This window comes from Rhipicephalus microplus, chromosome 1 (assembly GCF_043290135.1).
Source record: "Rhipicephalus microplus isolate Deutch F79 chromosome 1, USDA_Rmic, whole genome shotgun sequence".
NCBI classification, from domain to species: domain Eukaryota; kingdom Metazoa; phylum Arthropoda; class Arachnida; order Ixodida; family Ixodidae; genus Rhipicephalus; species Rhipicephalus microplus.
In genome coordinates, this window is record NC_134700.1 from 71,072,185 (window position 1) to 71,093,356 (window position 21,172).

Below are 21,172 nucleotides of genomic sequence, written 5' to 3' on the forward strand. Positions count from 1 at the left end.
TTGTTGGACAATGGGTCCTAGGATGGCGGCCCGCTACCAGAATGTGACCCGCGGGACCCATAGTCGCAACACTCCTTAGGCCCATATTGTCATCTCGTTACGCTATCTTTGCCCCATGGCAATTTTTGTGCCGCGAAAGTGTACCAGCAGCACCACCGAGGCAGCCCTCCGCTCATACCGCTGACAGAAGTGCGCGAACCGCCAGGTATAGACGTGAGACTCGTGAGTTTTGCCTGGACATAGCGCCACCTTTTAGGTCAGTTTTGGATAGTGCATAGTCTGAGTTCCTTGGACAGTTGGCTGCGGAACGGTGCAACTAGAATGTGTGAAATAGAGACTCTTCTGAATATTACGAGTGTTTGCACACTGAAAACTCAGGAAAAGAACTACGAATTTCTTTCCGTTACTCAGAAGTGCAACCAAACTACGATGAAGTGCTTGCTGGATCGCTTGCCGTAGTGACAGCAAAAACAAAAGCAAGGCGTAACAGCTCCGCCAGAGAACATGCTCCGAGTGCTACGAAGAAAGGCTTCAGTCGATGCTACTGCCAGGTTGTGCGCTTCCACGGACTTAAAGTACGTAAATTTTACTGATATTTCTAGCACAAAGCATAATGGTGAAAGCGCTGGATACGGGCTGTTGCAAACACGCTTAGGTAGACAAATGAATTGCGTTCTCCACAGGCCGTCGCGTGAGAAAGTGTGATAATGTGGGTCTCCTCTTATTATTTAGAGTAGTCTTGCGGGATTACTATGATACCCTTGACTATAATGCTTTAGAGCCTCTGACCGCGATGCGTGCGGTGTAACAAATGATTGCAGAATGGCGACAAGCGCGATCACAGCGCACTTCGCAGCCATTCATAATTAAAACTGGCTGTCACTACAGAGCATCGCGCACGTACGCTTTGAGGACAAAGATGCGGGTTTAACTAGCAAATGCTAACATGCGCGTCATGCAAGTACATCGTCACCACCACCAGGTTTTTCTTTTTCGGGGTCTCCGTGATTGCCGCAGCTATCTCGGAGGCTTCGACTTTAACTTTCATTCTACAACGAGAATGGGGACATGAGTGGGGTCATGAGCGCAACCCTATTGTTGTGATCAGCTCTCACATCTTAGCTCCGCTTAGACGCGTGGAAGGATTCAAACTTTGCAGCGCTTCCTGAGGTGTCCAGATTCGGCGATATCGCAGCAGTTGTATACTGCGAGTTCTTTAGGGCCGTCGGCTCGCCTCGCCAATACCCTTTGGACACGCCAGACCGCCGGGTCACCTGATGATGATGTGTGGTGCTTTGTGGCGCAAGGGCCAATTGATGGCCAAAGAGCGTCATTTCGATGAGTAGAGATGAGACAATGATATGTTGCGTGGCTGTATAGGGGCCTTAAAATTCCTCGCGATAATGCGGGGGAAAACATAAGTATTAAGATTATGACAGTGGCGTGATATGCATATTAAAAGGGGTGACAAAGATTTTGATAATAAAAACATGTAAAAATTTTTGGCACTAGCACACGTGCCTCATCAGCGCCCTTGTGTCCAAGGGCTGCGAGGCAAGTGCTTTTAAATGTAATCACTGCAGCAGCAACCTCTCTTGAGAGGTCACGCTACGCAATGCCTGGGTATACAACATAGTAAAATTAACATCTCTTAAAAAAGCTAACAATGATTTATGGGTGAAAAGTGGTTCCCTACCAACAAACATTGCGGGGTGTAACGGTATATGTTGTCGGTAGGGTAGTGGAAAGTGTTGTCTTCTTAGAGTGTCTAACTGTTTACATTGGATTAAAACGTGAAGAACTGTCAGTGCCTCACCACAATTGTCACACAGTGGTGGATCACCACCGGACAAAAGAAGTGTGTGTGTGTCGTGTATGTGTGTCCTATCCTGAGTCTTGTTAGTGTTACCTCTGTTAGACGAGATTTTGATACTGGTGGCCAATGGCCAAGGTGTGGCTTGATAACGTGTAGTTTGTCTTGTGTGTGTTAATCCCACTTGCTCTGCCAGTAGTCCCTGAGGGTTCGTTTGAGAGACGGCTTCAGATCAAGGACCGGGATTGATATGGGTGTAGGGGCAGTGTTTTTGTGGACGGATGCAGCGAGCTGATCTGCCCTCACGTTGCCTTGGATCTCACGGTGCCCTGGCACCAAGCACACCACAACATGTTGGTTGAGTGTGTAGAGTGTGCAAAAAATGGAGTAAAGTGAGACAAGGACAGCGTTTTTTTGTTTTTTAAGACTGTGCAGAGCCGTTACCACACTGAGGGAGTCTGTATAAATTACTGCTTTTTGTATTTGTAATTTTTTGATGTGTTTAGCTGCCACAAGTATCACGTAAGCTTCCGCTGTGAAGATACTTGTGCCTGGATGTAGAGGGCCAGCTACCGAAAAGGAAGGGCCAACAGCAGCGTAGGACACAGAGGAGTTGGTCTTAGAGGCATCTGTAAAGAACTCAGGACGTGTGTATTTGTGTTGAAGTTCCAGGAAATATGTTCGAATATGGGCAATGGGCGCATGTTTTGTAACTTCTAGAAAAGACACATCTCAGTCTATAGTCTGTCATTGCCATGGTGGCGGGTATGCTACAGGAGCCATTAAACTGTGTTCAAGTGAGACTACAGTTTCCTCAGCTAGACTCTTCAGGCGAACTGAGAAGGGCTGCCTCATCGAAGGCCTGTTTTGAAACAGAATTGAGCTCGACAAATCATTATTAGTACAGTATGAGGGGTGCTTCTTGTCTGCTTTTATCTTAAGGAAATAAACGAAGGACATGTAAGTTCTCTGCAGATGAAGCGACCACTCATTTGACTCAACATAAAGGCTTTCTACGGGGCTGGTGCGAAAAGCACCCGTAGGAAGGCGGATGCCCGAATGGTGCACGGGGTCCAGCATCTTCAAGGCACTTTGAGTAGCAGACTGATAGACAACGGCTCCATAATCTAAGCGGGTGCGAATGAGGCTTCTATACAGGTTCATGAGGCATTGCCTGTCACTACCCCACGTAGTACGTGACAACACTTCTATAATACTCATGGGTTTTAAACATTTTGTTTTTAAATACTTGATGTGTGGTACGAATGCCAATTCGTTGTCCAAGATTAAGCCTAAGAATTTATGCTCCGCATTGACAGACAGACGTTGACCGTTCAGTTCAATGTCAGGTTCTGAGTGCACGCATCTCTTTCGGGAGAACAAGACACACGTGCTTTTTTCTGAGTTCAGCCGGAATCCGTTTTCCTCTGCCCATTTGGAGAGCTTGTTTAAACCTAACTGAACCTGCCGCTCACACATTGTTAGGTTGCATAACTTAAAGCCAAGCTGGACGTCATCGACATATGTGGAATAGAACATGTTGCGGGGGATGGACAGGTGCAAGGAATTCATTTTATTAATAAAAAGTGTACAACTAAGTACACCACCTTGCGGTACTCCCGTTTCTTGCACAAATGTTTTGGAGAGAGTACTGCCCACACAGACGCGGAATTTCCGATTGGACAAGTTACTCTCGATTATGGAAAGCATTCTATCACGCACACCCAGGTAAGACAAGTCTCTTAATATCCCAAAACGCCATGTTGTGTCGTAAGCCTTCTCGATATCGAGAAACACTGAGAGGAAGTATTGTTTGTGGACAAAAGCGTCTCAGATCTGTGCCTCGATACGCACCAAATGGTCGGTGGTGTATCTACCCTCTCGAAACCCACACTGGAACTGGTCGAGCAGATTGTGTGTTTCAAGGAAATGTAAAAGTCGGCGGTTTATCATTTTTCAAAAAGTTTACAAAGGCAGCTGGTTAGTGCAATGGGCCTATAACTTGAAACTGAGGAAGGGTCCTTGCCCTGTTTCAAAATAGGGATAACAATAGCCTCTTTCCAGAAAGCAGGGATGGTGCCAGAAAGCCAGATAGCATTGCATAGAGACAGTAAAGTTTTTCGCGTTTTAGGCGGCAGGTTTTTCAGCATTTCATACGTGACACGGTCGTAGCCTGGTGCAGAATCACTGCTAGAGTTTAGTGATGTTTGTAGCTCAGCTAAGTTGAAAGGTTGGTTGTATGCCTCGTGTTTTGTGCACTTATATTCTAGTTTCTGTTTTTCTATCCTTGCTTTATATCTTTGGAAAACTTCAGTATACTGTGCCGAGCTAGACACTTGCTCGTAGTGTGCACCGAGGAAGTTCGCCTGATCTTCCAGGCTGTCACCCTGTGTGTTTACGTGTGGGAGTCAGTGTACTTGTCTTCCTGCTACCGTACGAACCATGTCCCAGACTTTAGCCTCTTGTGTATATGAATTTATTCCTGATAAAAACTTGTGCCAGCTTTCTCTTCTGGCCTGCCGACGCTTTCTCCTGCCACGAGATTTTATTTTCTTAAAGCTCTCAAGGTTTTCCGCAGTCGGCGAGTTGCGCAGCAACCTCCATGCCCTGTTCTGTTCCTTTCGCGCATTCTGACACTCAATGTTCCACCACGGGACGTGTCGTTTGCCGCGCAGTCCAGATGTTTGTGGAATGCACTTGCCTGCTGCGTCTGTAAGAAACGCCGTGAAGTACTGCACAGCTTCATCTATGCCTAATCCGCATATGTCGGTCCAACGTAGGTGTGTAATCTTTTGAAATTGTTCCCAGTCGGCTTTGTTCACCACCCATTTGGAAACATGTGGAGGACATTCATATGTTATTGGTGTACTCAAAATTAAAGGAAAATGGTCACTTCCGTATGGATTATGTATGACTTTCCACTGAAGTAATGGTACAAGTGAAGGAGATGCGATACTGAGATCTATGGAGGAGTAAGTATTGTTTGCAAGGTTATAATATGTTGCCTCTTTTCTATTCAACAGACAAGCACCTGATGAAAAGAGGAACTGTTCAATGAGACGACCTCGTGCATCACATCGACAGTCACCCCATTAACCGCTGTGCGCATTCAGGTCCCCTAGAACCAAATAAGGTACTGGTAACTCATCTATTAAAGACTGGAAATCATGTTTTTCCAGGCGGTGTTGCGGCGGTATGTATAGAGAGCAGATGGTGACGAGCTTATTCAATAGAACTGCTCTAACAGCCCCTGCCTCTAGGGATGTTAGTAGTGGTAGATGAATGCATGCTACTCCTCGATTAACTATAATGGCTACACCACCAGATGACGTCACAGCATCATCTCTGTCCTTTCGGAAGACAAGATATTGACAAGATATTGAGTGTGTTTTCTGTACACACAGCACTTTTGGAGAATGTTTGTGTAGAAGTTCATGGACATTGTCGAGGTTTCGACGTAGTCCTCTGACGTTCCATTGTATAATTTGTGTCTCTATTATGGGAGTAAATAAGTGCTGTGTGTACGAAATGAGTGTGGCTGGTGTCTGAAGAGAGAAGTGACTTATCTTACAGAGCCTTCAGAAGGCCCTGTAATTACCGTTTTGTCTTTTTTAGAGCGGTCGAGGGAACCCCGCCGCTCCTTTGGCGCAGTCTGCGCCGGTGCAGTTGATGTGTCCATCGCCTCAGGAGAGACGACAGATAATGTTGTTTTCGTTGTAGGCGTCGTCGTGACAGACGGAGTCTTGAACTCCACCTGGCTGGAGGTCGAGGGGACCTCTTTAGTTTGTGTGGTGCCCTGGCTGCTGCCAAGGTTCACAAAGGCCTTCGGTGGGGCTGTATTCAAGGAGGGGGGGGCAGCCGAGGCTGCTCCTCCCATGGGGGCTTGTGGCGTTTGCCTCGGCACGCTGGGCGTGGTGCAAGGCATTGCCGAAAGCCGAAGTGGTGCTGACCCCCCTCGCACCACTTCGGCATACGTTGTGTTCCCAGCGAAATGCGGGGAGACGCGCTGCCGCGCTTCACGGAAGCTTATGTTCAATTTAAACTTTGTATTAATAATTTCTTTTTTCCATTTTCCAGGCCACGCATGACCTGGAATATGGTCACCCTCACAGTTTGCGCAGTGCACTTGTAGCTGACAGTCATCGTCAGCGGTATGACCTTTGGTGCCGCATTTCGCGCAGGTAATCTGTCCTCGGCAGCTCTGGGAGCCGTGCCCGAACCTCTGACACTTAAAGTAGCGCCGCGGGTTGGGTATGTATGGTCTAACTGGCAGTTTAAGATATCCTGTTGCTATTTCAGTGGGGAGGGTCCTAGATGCGAAAGTTAGTATGATGTGCTTCGTTGAGATTTCCTTATTTTCTCTTCTTATTTTGATATGCTGCACCTGAATGACGTTTTCCTCTTTCCAGCCTGCTAGAAGTTCATCATCAGAGAGGTCCATCAGGTCTCCATCTGATACAACACCCTTCACTGTGTTCATGGTTCGATGCGGTGTGATTGTAATAGGCTGATCCCCAACTGCTGTGAGTTTATGTAGTCTTTGGTACTGTGCGTTGTCTTTTATTTCAAGTAACAGGTCACCACTGGTGGTCTTCGTGGCTTTGTAGCCTGCGCCCAGCGTTTCTATGAGACATTTGGACACAAGGAAAGGTGAACTACTTTTAGCTTTCTTTTCTGTACTTTCACAGTGGATAACCTGGTACTTGGGGAAGTTATCTTTTTTGTTGGGAACAAATTCAAAAATTGCATCGGTGCGTACCCGCTTCAAGCCGGTACGATCAGACATTAGGAGGAATGCTCCATGCATGCCTTTCTTATTTTTGTTCAGCAGCGTTGGCGGCCACCCACCATGAAGTCCAACAAGGGGACGCTGCAAGTTTGCAGGTGCTGAAAGCTTGCAGACGACAGCCGTACAACACTGCCATAACCCAATGCGCCTAGACCAAGATAGGCTATTTGCACAGGGTTAACCCTTGCCACCAGGAAAATTGGAAGTAAACAGAAGAGAGATGTAGACAGGAAAGCTAAAAAAGTAAGAAAGACGAAGATGTAGGGAGAGAGAGATAGGAAAAGGCGACTGCCGATTTCCCCTGGGTGGGACAGCCCAGGGGTGCCGTCTACGTGAAACCGGGGCCAAAGGGGCGTGTTGCCTTTGCCGGGGGGCCTTAAAGGTGCAATAACCCAGCGTCAGCTCAACGCCCAGGATCCCCTTTCCTCCGGACATGGCAAAGCCACGCATGGCTAGGCATGGGAGGGAGTAAAAACTCCCCCGTTAGCTCGGATCCGTGGTGTCGCTACACACCAAACCCCTACTTGTGCAAGCGCCCCTGCGGGGCCGCCGGGTCACCTAAAAAGGGCTGTTTGCTCTCTGGGCTGCCTAGAAAATGTGGTCACCTCGGTGTTTTTTGGGCCTTTGAAATGCACCTGACCATGAGCCGAGTGCCAGAAAACAGCTTCGAGGACGTTTCTCACGTTTCTAAGTGCCTTTCCAGTCTTCATTTCTCGCGCACAGTGGCCAGCCCCGCAGCGATGCCTCCTCAATATAAGTCATCTCTGCGCGCGAGACATTCCGTCGTCCCACTGTGTTAGTTGTGTGGGGTATTGTGTGTGTTCATCCCTCGCCGTGTGACGAACTGGGCTTATTTTTTTTTCCTGGGTTGGGAATGAGGTGGTGTTTGACTTTCGCTTTTTGGGGACGGAAATCAAGACGACGATTCTATTGGACTATCCTGGCCTCAATCGTATTCCTTGCTGAGAATCTTGAGATGACCAGGACACGAAAACGCGAGTGCAAGACGCTCAAGGAAGCTTCATCTTTTATATGTACTATTATGCTACATAATATTGTAAGTATCTGTAAATAAACGTTCCAGTTTTCAGCTCCGGCTCCTCGGTTCGTCTTCGCCATGACCCTTGAGTGGCTCGAGGTCCCGACCAATTTTCTGAGTCGGAACAACATTTACAATGTGTACAAAATAATGATAATGGTCTCCAGAACATGCGAGAATGCGTAATAAGGCAGTCCAACGCACAAGAAGTGAGAGACATGGAGACTGCAACTGCAAAGACGAAAAGTGTCGGGACCATATGGGCCTAATAAAGCAAGCTTCGTGCCACTGATCGTGCTATAACTTTCTCGCGTATGTACTTGATCACTTTGACATCATGTGTATGCCCATATTTGAAACATTTAGGCGTAGAAAAAGCACGTTGGAGTGATTCCTTCGAACTCAATTTAATACGGTGCTCGCTTGCTCTTTCTTGCGAGTTGCAGCACGGTGATACAACTGAAACATACTTTGCACTGCACCCGCAGTTAGCGTGGATGAGTTCCTGCTTTTCTGAAATGAGGGTAGATTGATAAGCGAAGCTTCACAGGTCTTTAATTAATGGGGAACCGTGGTTCAACACCAACGAAAGAGGTGGGTTCTATTGTGGCCTGTCCACCTTCGCTTGAAGATGGCCCTCTTTGCACTATTCAGTTATGGCCAGGGCGGCGAAAAAGGCGCTAGTAGCGGTGCTTTTCGTAGTGCCGCCTCAGTACACTCTAAGGCAAAATGGTGTTAAAAGGGTGTGTGGTTCGTCCTTTTGGGGACTAATGGGGCTGCCACACCCATTAATCCCTTTAAGGACTAACGGCACCGGGTCTAACAGTTAGTCCCCTCAGAAGACTAACATTTAGTTCTCACATTTACACCTTAGTGAGTAGCCGATAGTCCCGCAGTTCCCCCCAAAGAACTAACATTTAGTCCTCACATTCGCACCTTATAGAGCAACTGTTAATCCCCACATTTACACCTTACCGGGCAACCGTTAGTCCTCATAGTTGCACCTTGCCGGACGAACGGTTGATCTACTCAAATACTCCAATCGTAGGAAATTTTTGTCCCCAGTTCAAACATTGCTTTTTGTTTATTTTCCGCCAGGCCAAATACTTTTTTTCGCCTGTTTTCCTGCGCAGTGAGCAACAAATTCTGCAGAAAAGAACACGCGAAAAAGTAGTTAGCCACCTATGTGTATATGCTTTCACAGTCACGGCCACAACGAAAGACAAAAGTGAGACATCGAAATCTTTTATTTTCTACATACACATGAAGCTTCCCCATTCTTTTAAGTGAATTCATGGTGAAGTGTACAAGTCCAGTCTTGTCAAATCTTCTTCACTCCTTGGGGAGCTCCTCCAACGGAAGCAATAGATGACAGGCATTGCAGACGCCAGCGCACGCAGCCTTCTGTCTGTTGTGTTCCCATGGCTGCACGTACAATATTAAAGCAAAAAGTAGTTAGGCACGTGTCAGAGAAGATGAAGATGCACGCATATGACAAGTATGTGCACGTTAATATAAAAATAAGTATTAAAATATGACACACAAATAACTTTACCTTGACATCTCGCACAGTCCAACTGAAGCTCCTCTGACGAAAGAGATGGATGACAGGCATCGCAGACGCCAGCGCACAGTCTTCAGCACGGTGTGTGCCCACGGCTGCATAATAAGTATGTAAAATAGTCGTGAGAGAAGATGAATTCAAATGCATATGAGAAATACGTGCAAGGTGAAATGAAAACATATGTGAAATATGACAAGCTAATAATTTCCCCGTAGCGCAACAGCTTAGGAGCAGCGGCCGCAGTCACAACTCCGCAAATCACCATACCGCTAACAAGTCAGCGAGTCCTAAGTGAGTGACGTCGTTCAGCTCGAGCAAACGAACGCGACACCAAACACGGCGCTGCACGCGGAGCGTATGCCGCTAGCGAACTTCGAAAGGGAAAGCGAGCATACGCTTGGCCGCTGCCGTAAACAGCACCGAGCTGGTTTGGAGCTAGCGCCGAAGAAATCGACGGTAATGCGGCCTTTTTCCTTTCCACAAACTAGATCGAGTGCAGCGCGCAAACGCGAGTCCGCCGGCGCGACCAGCGGACGCTGCCAAGCTTCTTGCGACCGACTGGCTGGAAAGCCCACTGTAACGGCGACCTATTTTCAGTGAGTTCCGACGCTAGCGAAAGCCCCGAAAGCCCATGCTGCTGCACTTACAGCGCGCGACATACTACAACCCAGCTTTTTACGAGAACCCGTAACGTGTTTTTGACTACTCCCAAAACAGCGACGAGGTTTCTGCCCAATATCGTCAGCCCGAAGCTCATCGCGGCGGCGAAGACAGGCGAGCACTCGATCAGTGAGCGTACGGGAGGCCGACGGCAATGGCGGCCAAATTCCAGGTGGTCGAAAAATACAGGCAAACTGCACACGCCAAAGCTGCCCTTCACGATGCATTTCGTGCTTGCGTTATACAACAAGACCAAGGCCGTTGCCGGCAAGCGCGATCCCTATGGCACATGCGACAAAAAGAGTAGTATAAAGAATGATAACCTACTTGCCTTAGAATGCAGCTCTGTTTTCTGCCCTGAGTCGGACTGAAGTATATATCCGATAGGCCTGTTCTTCTCGACCGCCATATTGGCCTTCCCAACTATTACTGTCGTGTGTTGGTCCTGACTATCTTGAAGCCAGAGATATACAGCGTGGCGTGGTGACGTGTCGGGACTTGCTCCAAACTTCGTGGGTGCAGCGAAACGCAAAAGCAGCAGCCGACGCTCATCCAAGCATACATACGAGCACCACGTCGTAATTCTTAGATCGTTGAATACAGGCGGCCGTGGTCGACCACTCCAAGCGCGACGCGATGTGGACCGTCGCCGGCAAAATACGGGGAAAGACTGAGCCAGCAGAGGAGGAGAGGGAGGCCTGGTCACCTTGGCAACGCTTTTCGCGCTCCCTGTAATGCCCGGGCGGTTTATCCCTTGCTTTCGCACTCCCCGCTTCCCTCTGTGGTTGCTCCTCAATGATCTATCTGTTAATCGCGTGCGCCTTTTGGGCCCCGTTACTCCTTTTTCGGGTAATTTTGCCTTAGAGTGTAGAATCTGACATTATAAATATCCGCAACTAGTTTGTCGTTCCTTTGCTCTAGATTGTATACGTTTCTGGCGGGTACATCTAACGTTCCGTGTGGCCGATGGCCTGAACGGATGGTCTTGTTGAATGAATGGCACCTTTAATCAGACTCGGGCTCCTTCTTTGCGTGGTGAGCATGCACCTGGGTCACAAAAAGACATGGAGCGATAAAAGGCTAACTCATGAAATAAAATAAATGATCACCTAAAGAAGTTCACTGTTGCCCAATATTGTTCATTCAAGATAAGCTTAATGCCGCAAACACCCCTCAGCTAGGAGAAGCGTGTCATTCGCTTAAGTAAGCACGTATGTGCGTATTTCTCATTGCACACCCTAAGCATTATTACTTGGCAGTGGCTTGAAGACACGCATGGTGCCTGCACAACTAGTACTCGTACGTAGCAGATACGACTGCTTCAGTAAAAGTTACGTTTCAATTCCAAAGTAGGTCGCCTGCGAACTCGTTGCTTCAGTGTTAACTACGTGAACAATAAATTTTATTTTCCGAATTCACAAGTTCAGTGTTTAAATTTATTCTTCATTGATAAGGCGCCGTATCTCTCTCCCACGCATTTTTTTACGCTTCAGAAGATTTCTCTGGGTTCCCTTGAGACAGCTGTCTTGTTAAGGCAGCGAAATTCCTCCGCCGATGTGGATAAACTCTGAAAATAAGAATACACAAGGCGTGGTGGAAGACTGAATATAAAAAGCCAAATTTGCTACGACATGGATGTGCCCTGCAAAATCTCAAGCTAACAAGGGGTGGGTTCGAGCGACATGGTACTTGATGATGAACTATTTCTTTCACAAATTACCCTGACAAAGGACAAAATACACGGATTTCTCTGCTTCGTACTTTGTCCAGAAAATTTGCGCAAGATGTACTTGACCCTGTAATAATATGGTCGGTCATCTTGGACATCCTCGAATGCGACATGTAGTTTGTGTGTATCGCCTAAACTAGTGAGTGACTTCGTGACACAATCAAGAGTAGTAGGACATATTTACCAGTGAAAAAGACGAATATTGAGACAATGGTACTTTCAACTGCTCAGCTACACTTCTCAAGGACGATATAAACAAATAAAAAATGTCATAAGGATTTTAAGGGTCACGCTGTACGCTACCTTTTGTTTGCTCACACTGTAAGAAAGTAGAATACTAGGGCAAAATCTGTACGTATTTGGGGTAATAACCTTTTTTCATGAGTGCTTTCAGAATGTAGTGCTGTGTGCTTGATTGTAATACTGTACCCTCCTTGCTGCAAGAGGTTATAGCAAAGAAGGCATAGATAAATACATACATAAAGAAATAAATATTTATACTTTCTTTGACTTCCAGACCGTTCATAATGTTGCAAGTATAATGGGCTGTGCTAGGGTAGAATATAATTAGAATGATTAGACAGAATGTTTGATGATTACGCGGGCAGATATTATGGCGATGAACCATATGTGACACCGCTGTCATCTGTCGGAGGCTAGGCTGAACTACCCATTTCGTACCGTGTTGTAGGCTTGTGTCTAAATTGTATTTCTATCGCTGTTAAAGCATCCTACTTCTATCTTTTTTGTTTGGAGGCTATCAAGTCATAAAAACGGCAGACAAGTATGGAAGCTCATGTAAATTATGCCAGCGTTCTCTAGTTTTTAGGTTGACAGTTATTAGATTTAAACAACGACCTATCAATGAGAAGGCGGGTAGTTAGTCACCGAGTCACTTGCAAGCTTGTAGTCGGATACAAAGAAACTGTGTGCAAGGTCACGAATTTTGTTTGTCTGTTTACAGCGTAGTCAACGGAACGTTGTTAGCTCTCTGAATATTATGCCAGTAGTACATATATATTGTGTTTTGAAGGAGGCTTTAGCGTGCGTGACGGCAATGAACCGCAATCTGGGTAAGAAAGTGTTGTGGACCCATATCAAAGCACAGGATACCGCCTACCCTGTATTGTTCACTATACTTTAGATACTACGCTGTTATCTTTGATTATTTCTGAAGTGAAACATATTTCGCCGAGGTAGCGACCTGCGTATAATATGTGTAGATTCGCCACACAGTTCAAATGTAAAAAGTGTCCGCATCTCGCACATGTCGCAAGAGAACAAGGCATGTGCTGGTTTCCTGAAGTTGTTGCAGAGTGCGGATTAGCTGTTATTATATCAAATAGCCATGAGCCAATATTATTCGCATTCAAATCATCGTTTTTGGGACCTACTGGCACTTTCACTGTCAAATCATTGCATCAAGGCAGTATCACGTCACTGGCTGGACTCTTGCGAAACCAACTAAGCGTATAACGAACAGCATTGCACCCACGGTCAAATGCAACACTTTACCAGATCATACTTTTCAGTTTCACACGAACAGTCCTACGGACTTGAATATTTTAAAAACATTCACAGCATCAAGTAGTGGATACAGGTTTTTTTTTGAAGAGTGATAGTTTCGGGAGAATTTCCTAAGTGCTCTTCTTGGAGTAATAATTAAAAAAAACGTAGTTGATCCCTCTTTTCAGGATTTGGCGTATCACGAAAGTGAAATGTGTCCTCTCAGAGCTAGTTGAGCATTAATTGCGCCTTGTTTCGCCACAAGGCCGACGAATGAATTGCTGAAAATTGCAATGTTCGTTGAGGATCGACAACGCCCGTGAGCTACTTGAGTCACATGCGATTGTTATCGCAATGTTATAAACACAGCAATGTCAACAGCAGCACAGACATGAACACGTAGCTTTCGAGCCCGTACACGAAGCCAGTTGGGTCTGTGCCTGCAAGCACTCGGCACGAAAGCTGTCTCGTTCTGGCAAGTCACATAATTGTGCCAATGATGTCGCGTATATTACGCACATGTTTGCGTCCTTCCGTATTTGCTCTGTATTAGCACTGTTTCTTTGTTCAAATTCAGTATATACTGCAATTTGTAACCCAATTCAACACTTTAACGCATTTATCAAGAACGGAAAATGAAAACACGGTTCTATGCAGTAACTCGAGCAATGGTACGGTCGGCCGCTTCTCGTCGATTGTGAAAATATACTAAAGCATGGAAGTCAGTGACCTGCCGATAGTTTTTAGCATGCTGGTTTCCGCAGTCCCTGCAATTACGCCCAAAGCGCGGAAACCAATGAAGGCCCGTAGCAAACACTTTATTGCTACATCGCGTCTGAAGTGCGACAATACATAAACAAATTAAAATGGTTGCGTAAGACACCAGCCTACACATGCCAGCTTTAGAGAACTCAGACTCTGGAGTTTTACGAACACGCAGCACCACCCGAAGATGCAGTTTTGAGTACTGTAAAGCCCAACTCCTCTGCGCTGTTTACTGCGCAACCAGGTGCAACTACGGTGTACGAAACAACGACTGAGCTAATTTTGTGACGGGCTAAGTAGATGCCTGAGGATGACGACGACGAAGTGCTTAACGTGAACGTGCTTGGGCTGCAGCAGCGTTGTACGCATTTGCTCGCCAGTACTTTATTCCCCGTAACAATATTAGGTGTATTTGCGCATTTAACCCTAAAAGAGCTACAAATTTCCGCCCGCTAGTGAGACGCGTTACAGAACAACCATGAAGTGCTTGCCGGTTCACTTGCTAAAACGACGGCGAGAACAAGAGCAGACGCAGCACAGCTCTGCACTCCACAAAATGTACCCCAGTCACCACTACTATTGCGTTGCGAATTGCCATGGACGTAAAGGACTTACGTTTTGCTAGTTTCCGCAGCTTGGCGAAGTGTAAAGGTGACAGTGTTGAATACCGGCCCTCGGGAACGTGTTGGACAAGCAAATTACTCGCGTTCTCCACAGCCGGTCGAATGTGAAAATGTGGTATGTGGGTTATTTGATAATGCGCTCGATCGTTACCGTAGAGAAGCATGCTAACTTTGATTATGAAGCTTAAGAGAGCCTATGACCACGGCGCGTGCATGCAGCCGTTAAAAAGTGAGGTGCGCAATAAACATAGCACATAGCATGACATGCCACGACCACCAATAATCTGAAGCGGTCACCTCAACACAGCATTACGCACGTAAGGGCTTTAAAGGCTCCAAGTTTCAGCTTTAAGCCCCGCCACGGTGGTCTAGTGGCTGAGGTACTCGGCTGCTGACCCGCAGGTCGCGGGTTCAAATGCCGGCTTCGGCGGTTGCATTTCCGATGGAGGCGGAAATGTTGTAGGCCCGTGTGCTCAGATTTGGGTGCACGTTAAAAAACCCCAGGTGGTCGAAATTTGCGGAGCCCTCCAGTACGGCGTCTCTCATAATCATATGGTGGTTTTGGAACGTTAAACCCCACAAATCAATCAAGTTTCAGCTTTAACTAGGAAATGCGAACACGAACGTCACATAGATAAATCACGAAATGATCGTGGCCACAATCAGGTTTTTCTTGCAGTTGGTCTCCGCCCTTGCCGCAGCTATCTCGGAGGTTTATGTTTTGTCTTTCGTTATTGTCAACTCAGAAAGCGGACACGCATGCATCCAAATTTGCAGTATATAGAAATAAAAGACAACCGTCCACTAAACACTTTAGCAACAGTTCAGCGCCTAGGAAGCGAAAGGTCGATAGAGAATGCAAGTGCGAAGACGAAAATTGTCAGGGCCATTCGTGCCAGGTATAGCAAGCTTTGTAGCATTGATTGTAAGATAGATTGCTCGTGTATGTACTTATCGCTTTTGCATCATGTGTATGCCGAAGTTTAACGCATTCAAGCGTTGAAGAACGCACGTAGGAGTGCCTGTCTGGAACTCGATATTGTGTGATGTTCGTTATTCCCAGCGAGGCCTTAGCAGAGTCTCATGTTCATACCGATCGCAGTTGGGTCACATATAGTTACTGGGCAGCTTGGCTGGCCGCTCTTATCTGCAACTCGTGGAACTATTGCAAACACGCATTAGCTTCACGTTTCATGAAAATATGGCGGCATGGCCATTCCTATCAGCCACCACACGTTGATGCATACACTCCGGGTGTGCACTTGCGTAGCGTGCTTGGCCTTCAACATGATGCGAATTCGCTCGGCAGCCGCTATATGGCAGCCGATTTTGCATAAAGTCAATAGCATCGACATCCATTCGATTATTGCAAGAACATTGAAGGTATTTGCGGCCGTATCTACATTTCGGTTATGTTGAAAATGCATTCTACAGCTAACTCCTAATGAACCAGCAGAAAACAAAGATAATCGCCACTCCCATGCCTTTCTTTGGGAAAACAATCGCATAATTCAGTTCTGGGAACCTGGGCGCGTGGTTGCATTGGCAATAATGGCGTTATTATGCAAAGTAAAAAGCTTTGTAGGTGAAAAGTTTTTGCTTAGTTTACGTTTGAAAGCTGGTTATGGGCTACTTGCCGCAGTACCTACCGTCGTTGGTTGCTGTAATAAAAAGCAAAAATAATAGGTTTAGTAGTCGATCATTATTAAATGTGAGTCAACTTAAAATTTTGCGTAGATGACTTTCCAAGTTACGAAGGTCGTGGTTATTTGCCCCTTTTATGGACGACCACAATATATTACGCGTAACAGTAAGCTGGCTTGCAAGCTAGAAATTTTGAGTGTTTACCATGCGTCTAGGTCAATTCACCTCCGCATTGCAACTTTCTCGCACGAGTTGACGAACTTTATTCAAAACTGTCTTATAAGCTAGTCACACATGTGGTTTGTACAACTTTTTTTCGTCATTGACGAGGCAATCGATTCCTTACTATTAAAAACCTTTACCATACCACACCATTACCAGTGTGAGTTAGCATCCGTGCTCGGGAGATTTATGAAATTGGGCAATTCTTAAGCTACGCCTTTGGGTGTTAAACGTGATAGCAATATCCTGTTCCTAGTGCGTACTACAACCACTTAGCGCAGAATTTTATTTGTATTATGTTGATACAGAAGCCGAAATTTACTGCTCAATGTAAGCAGTAAAGTGGAAAGTGACTTGTGTGAGTGAAGCTTTAGCATATGGCTATATTTTTGTAGTGGATGGGCCATGCTTTACTCTGTGACTAATCATACCCCTAACATGTTCTTGAACTAAGCACCATAAGTTGATACATGCTGCAACTTACACTTTTTGTAAGAGGTGTCCGACTTTAAACAATCAAGTTGTTATGATAGTCACATGTTCCGATGCCTCATGGCAACGTACGTTCATTACTGCGATAATAATGACATGATACGTATTGAAGCATACATACAGAGCGCGTGTGTATTTAAAGTAAGAAAGCTACTTTGATTGCATTTCCAAGCAGAGGAAATTCTTTTCACTACATCTTCAAAGAGGCGCAAGGCTGTGAGGCTAAACACCTGCTTGTTACGCAAGCGGCCTGAGTTCGATGCTCACTCAGACGCAGAAATTCGTATTTGTACCCAATTGAGCTTAGTGTGAGTGGTAATGAAAAGCCACTAACTGAATTAATAAATAAAAGCAATTGTCTCAGACGCAATGTCTTCGCGTATTTTGAGACATTGTGCTGAGTCTATCTTGCTTTACCTGTACATATGTTTTTGAAGAACCCTTACTAACAGGCCTACTACCTGCCGACTAAAAAACTGCTCATGTTGTTGCAATCTACAAAGGGGGATCGAAAAAGAATGCTGAAATTCGCAGGCCAATTTATCTAACATTGACAGTGTGCAAGGTAAAGGGAAAAGATTGGTATTGCTTTATCGCATCTAAGTTTGAGCGTGGAGAAAAGATGCCACGGTCAAGAACAAAAAAAAAACAGACGACAGTATGAACTTATGAAGCGTGGAAACATGGGCAAGTTGGTGTCGGCACATTTTTTAACTCTCGCTAAAGATATCTGAGGCATCCTGTATAGCTGACTTTATTGCGCACGTGACGCCACACATATTCCATCTTATTTTTTTCTTTACGCTCCAACTGAGTTGTGCGAAAGCAATAAAGTTTCACCATGCACCAACTCGCCCAGGCAGAAGTACTTGTCTAGAGTAATGGAACACACTCTATACTCCAGAATGACGAAACACTGGATTGAAAAATAAATGTTTATTAACAAATGTTGAGCCTTGAGTCCGAAAGGAATGCTCATGCACCACACAACTGGCTGCGTTTTACCATGATCCGGTTTCCGATATCGATTCTAGGAGCAAACTGACTATAGGCGTATTTTCTTGGAGAGTCTATAAGGCACTTCACATGGTAACGCACTATAACATCTTTGCTACAAACTTAAATTACTAAACATCATAGACCAGCGAACTCACACAAGAGTTGACTCACTCGGACTGACACAGAATCTGAGCGGCCCGTACGTCTGAGTCTGAGTGAGTCCGAATGAGTCATAATTTGGTCAGTTTGAGTCCGAGTGAGTGCCATTGACCAAATTGTCTGTGACTGTGAGTCTGAGTGATTCCGGCTTAGAAATACTTTGGCGAGTCACAGTCCGAGTAAGCCTTTGCCCAAAATGCATTTCGTTAGTGAGTCTTAGTGAGTTCTAGCCTATCAATATACAGAAAACTTGGCTGGCCTATGCTGAACATAAAGGTCGGTGTCCTTTGATTGATCGAAAATTATGTGAGTGTGAGTTGACAATGCGTCATTTGAAACTTAGAAAAGCTCCGAGTATGTTGACGTGAGAACGGGTGTTTGACAAAGTTCTCCGTTGGGGCCACTCGCTTTTGTTTTTTTAGTTTACACAAACAATATTTCACTAGGTATTTCATCCCATAATAATTTTTTTTGCAGACGATTGTATTGTCAATGAACAGATATAGAGTAACAGTGATCCCACCAACTGCAAACTGGTTTGAATGTGTGCAGGATTGGTGCTCTATGGACAAAATGAACCTTAATACAAAAAGTGTGCCCACATTTTACTACTCTTACTAGAATAATAGAATATGCTTGTGCTGCACCGAGTTTTTCGCAGGTCACATTGCTTGATAAATAAAAAAAATTAACACGGGCGGCAAGATTCGTTTTTGGCCGAAAAACAGAGGAGACAGCTGCTGTCAAACGAAAATTGAGCTTGGGTGAGAAGCGCTTTACTCGAGTCGTTAAAGACTGAGATTGAAGTTTTTTTTTCCAAATATATCACGATAAAACAGGAATTAACAATAAAAATTCTTTAAGGAATCTCATAATTATTTATCTCAAAAGGACCATGTTTTCAAAAGAGGAGACTTTAGTATCAAACAAGCCTATTCACAAAATCATTTTTTTGCTACAGCCAATTAGGAGAGGACTTGTTTAAAATGCAAGTGTCTTGTAAAGATAAAAAAATGTTCATGTCACTGTAGTAACCCCCTGCTCCAACGTCTTCGGGCAATGCAGGGTAATATTTCAATAACGGATAAATAAATTAACTTTATTTGCGTCTTTCTGAATTTTTCTCAATCTTTGGGTCACTTACAAGATGGTGACTTTTCGCTGACAACAAGCGACGCCCACGCAGACACCAACGCGGAAATTTTTGGAAAACGAGCTCCTTACGCAATCGTATCAATTATGTTTATCACTGTTTTTGTTTAAGTGATGCACCAGGATTCACCGTTCAAAGAGTGGTGAATCCTGGTGGCGACTCCTAGACATCTGCACACTGATGATGAGTGTTGACTCAACTTGGCCCGAACGAACTTTTATCAGTAAAGGTTTCACGAGTACAGCAATTGTATTGATTGGAGATTAATGCACTCTGTCTTCTCAGATGTGTTCTTACCTTTTTGCGAAACAAAACTTTCTTATACATTGGTATTCGTGTTAAGTAGTCAAAATAGTTACTCCCTTCTTAAAACAGCTCAAAATGTTGAACTATTTTCTTTGCCTAATACACAATTTATGAAACAATGAAGAACAGTAGACATCATTCACTACATTTCTCGTACTGGGCGTTACGAAAATACTTACTCACCTCTCTGGGATCCCAAAACACTGTAGACTACTATAGCTAAGATGGTAATGCCGACCGTGATAAACACCGCACTCACGGCGATTATCTTGAAGATACCTTCTTCACCCTCTCTGCAAAAAGACGCAGGCAAAAATTAGTGACTTATTAGTGACTTAGTAGTTTTTTGTATAATAGAGCGAATAAATAATCCACAAACGCAGAGTACTACTGTCGCATTGAAACCAAAAAGCAGCTTCATTTCACTTTTTGCCCCGCTGCAGTGGTCTAGTGGATAAGGTATTCAGCTGCTGACCCGCAGGTAGCGGGATCACATCCCGGCTGCGGCGGCTGCATTTCCGATGGACGCGGAAATGTTGTAGGCCCGTGTGCTCAGATTTGTGTGCACGTTGAAGAATCCCAGGTGGTCTAAATTTAGAAAGCCCTTGACTATGGCGTCTCTTATATTCATATGGTGGTTTTGAGACGTTAAACCCCACATATTATTCAATCAAATCATTTCACTTTTTCCCGCGCGTTAAACACTGGAATATGGCACGGTTTCACTATTTATCATTCGCGATACCGATTACGTGTGTAGCTTCTCGAAGCGATATTGTCGGAGAATGTGCCTTGCAGAAATTCTGGTGTAGGTGTCCGCGTCGTTGGTTGTTAGCAAAAAATAGTCATCTTGCTCATGAACAAAAATTCATGATGTAAATAAAATAAATAATACTACATTAGGGCAACTTCGCCTCAGTAGCGAAGGAAGTGCGTCACTCGGTGGTCTTCCTTCGCACCTACCTTTTTCTCTCTCTTCGCTTTCTTCTTTGTTCTCTTTTCGAATGTCTTTTCCTTTTTATTTTGATGTTTTTCTATTTCATTTTCTATTTTCCTTTTATTTCTCTCTCTTTCTATTTCTCGCCTGCTTTTTCTTTACCTTATTATACGTGGTTCGGTTGTCATGTTGGCCTAGGCATGTTAGTATTGTGCGCACCTAATTCAAAATAAAGGAGCTCAAAAAAAGACGAACCAGACTTCTTTTTGGCGCGATGGCGTGCTTGAAATGCGGCAGCCAGCTATGCTATATTGTGCTTTTGCCTGCCAAGTGACGATGCCACCATACGATAACCTGGCTCCTTGAGTGCTCCGCATCTAATACCTTCGGTCCGCGTCCTAATCCAATCCAGGTCATCTGCATGGCATGTACGAGCTTTACCACCGAGCCACGGTAATGATTGAAACTGATTAAAAAAACTATTTTTTCATGTGGTCGCCGTCAACAAGCTCGTTCAGTCAACAACACCGCATCAATTGAATATTCCTCATCGAGCGCTGACGAGGATGCTGCCATTGCCGTAGCTCTCCTCGATGGTAAACGTGTAAACATATTCAGTGACTCCCGGGCAGCCGTCTTGCAAGTTACAAAGAAGCACGCCATATTCTAGGTGAAAATCTATCTCTAACCACATCTTAGTGTGATTTCCTGTGCTCTCATGAAGCATTTTGAAAGAGGCCCCATCAACCTCAACGAGCTGGTCCACTAAAAG

The 21,172-nt window shown here is 45.2% G+C and overlaps 1 long non-coding RNA gene across 1 annotated transcript in view; it reads right to left on the bottom strand.

Annotated features, from left to right (window-relative positions):
* Positions 1-19,652: 19,652 nt before the first annotated feature.
* LOC142768135 (uncharacterized) overlaps positions 19,653-21,172 on the bottom strand; it is an 80,389-nt gene continuing 78,869 nt past the window's right edge. The window contains exon 3 of the long non-coding RNA XR_012885255.1: positions 19,653-19,756. This is a non-coding gene — a long non-coding RNA (uncharacterized LOC142768135). The remainder of the gene's footprint in view (positions 19,757-21,172) is intronic.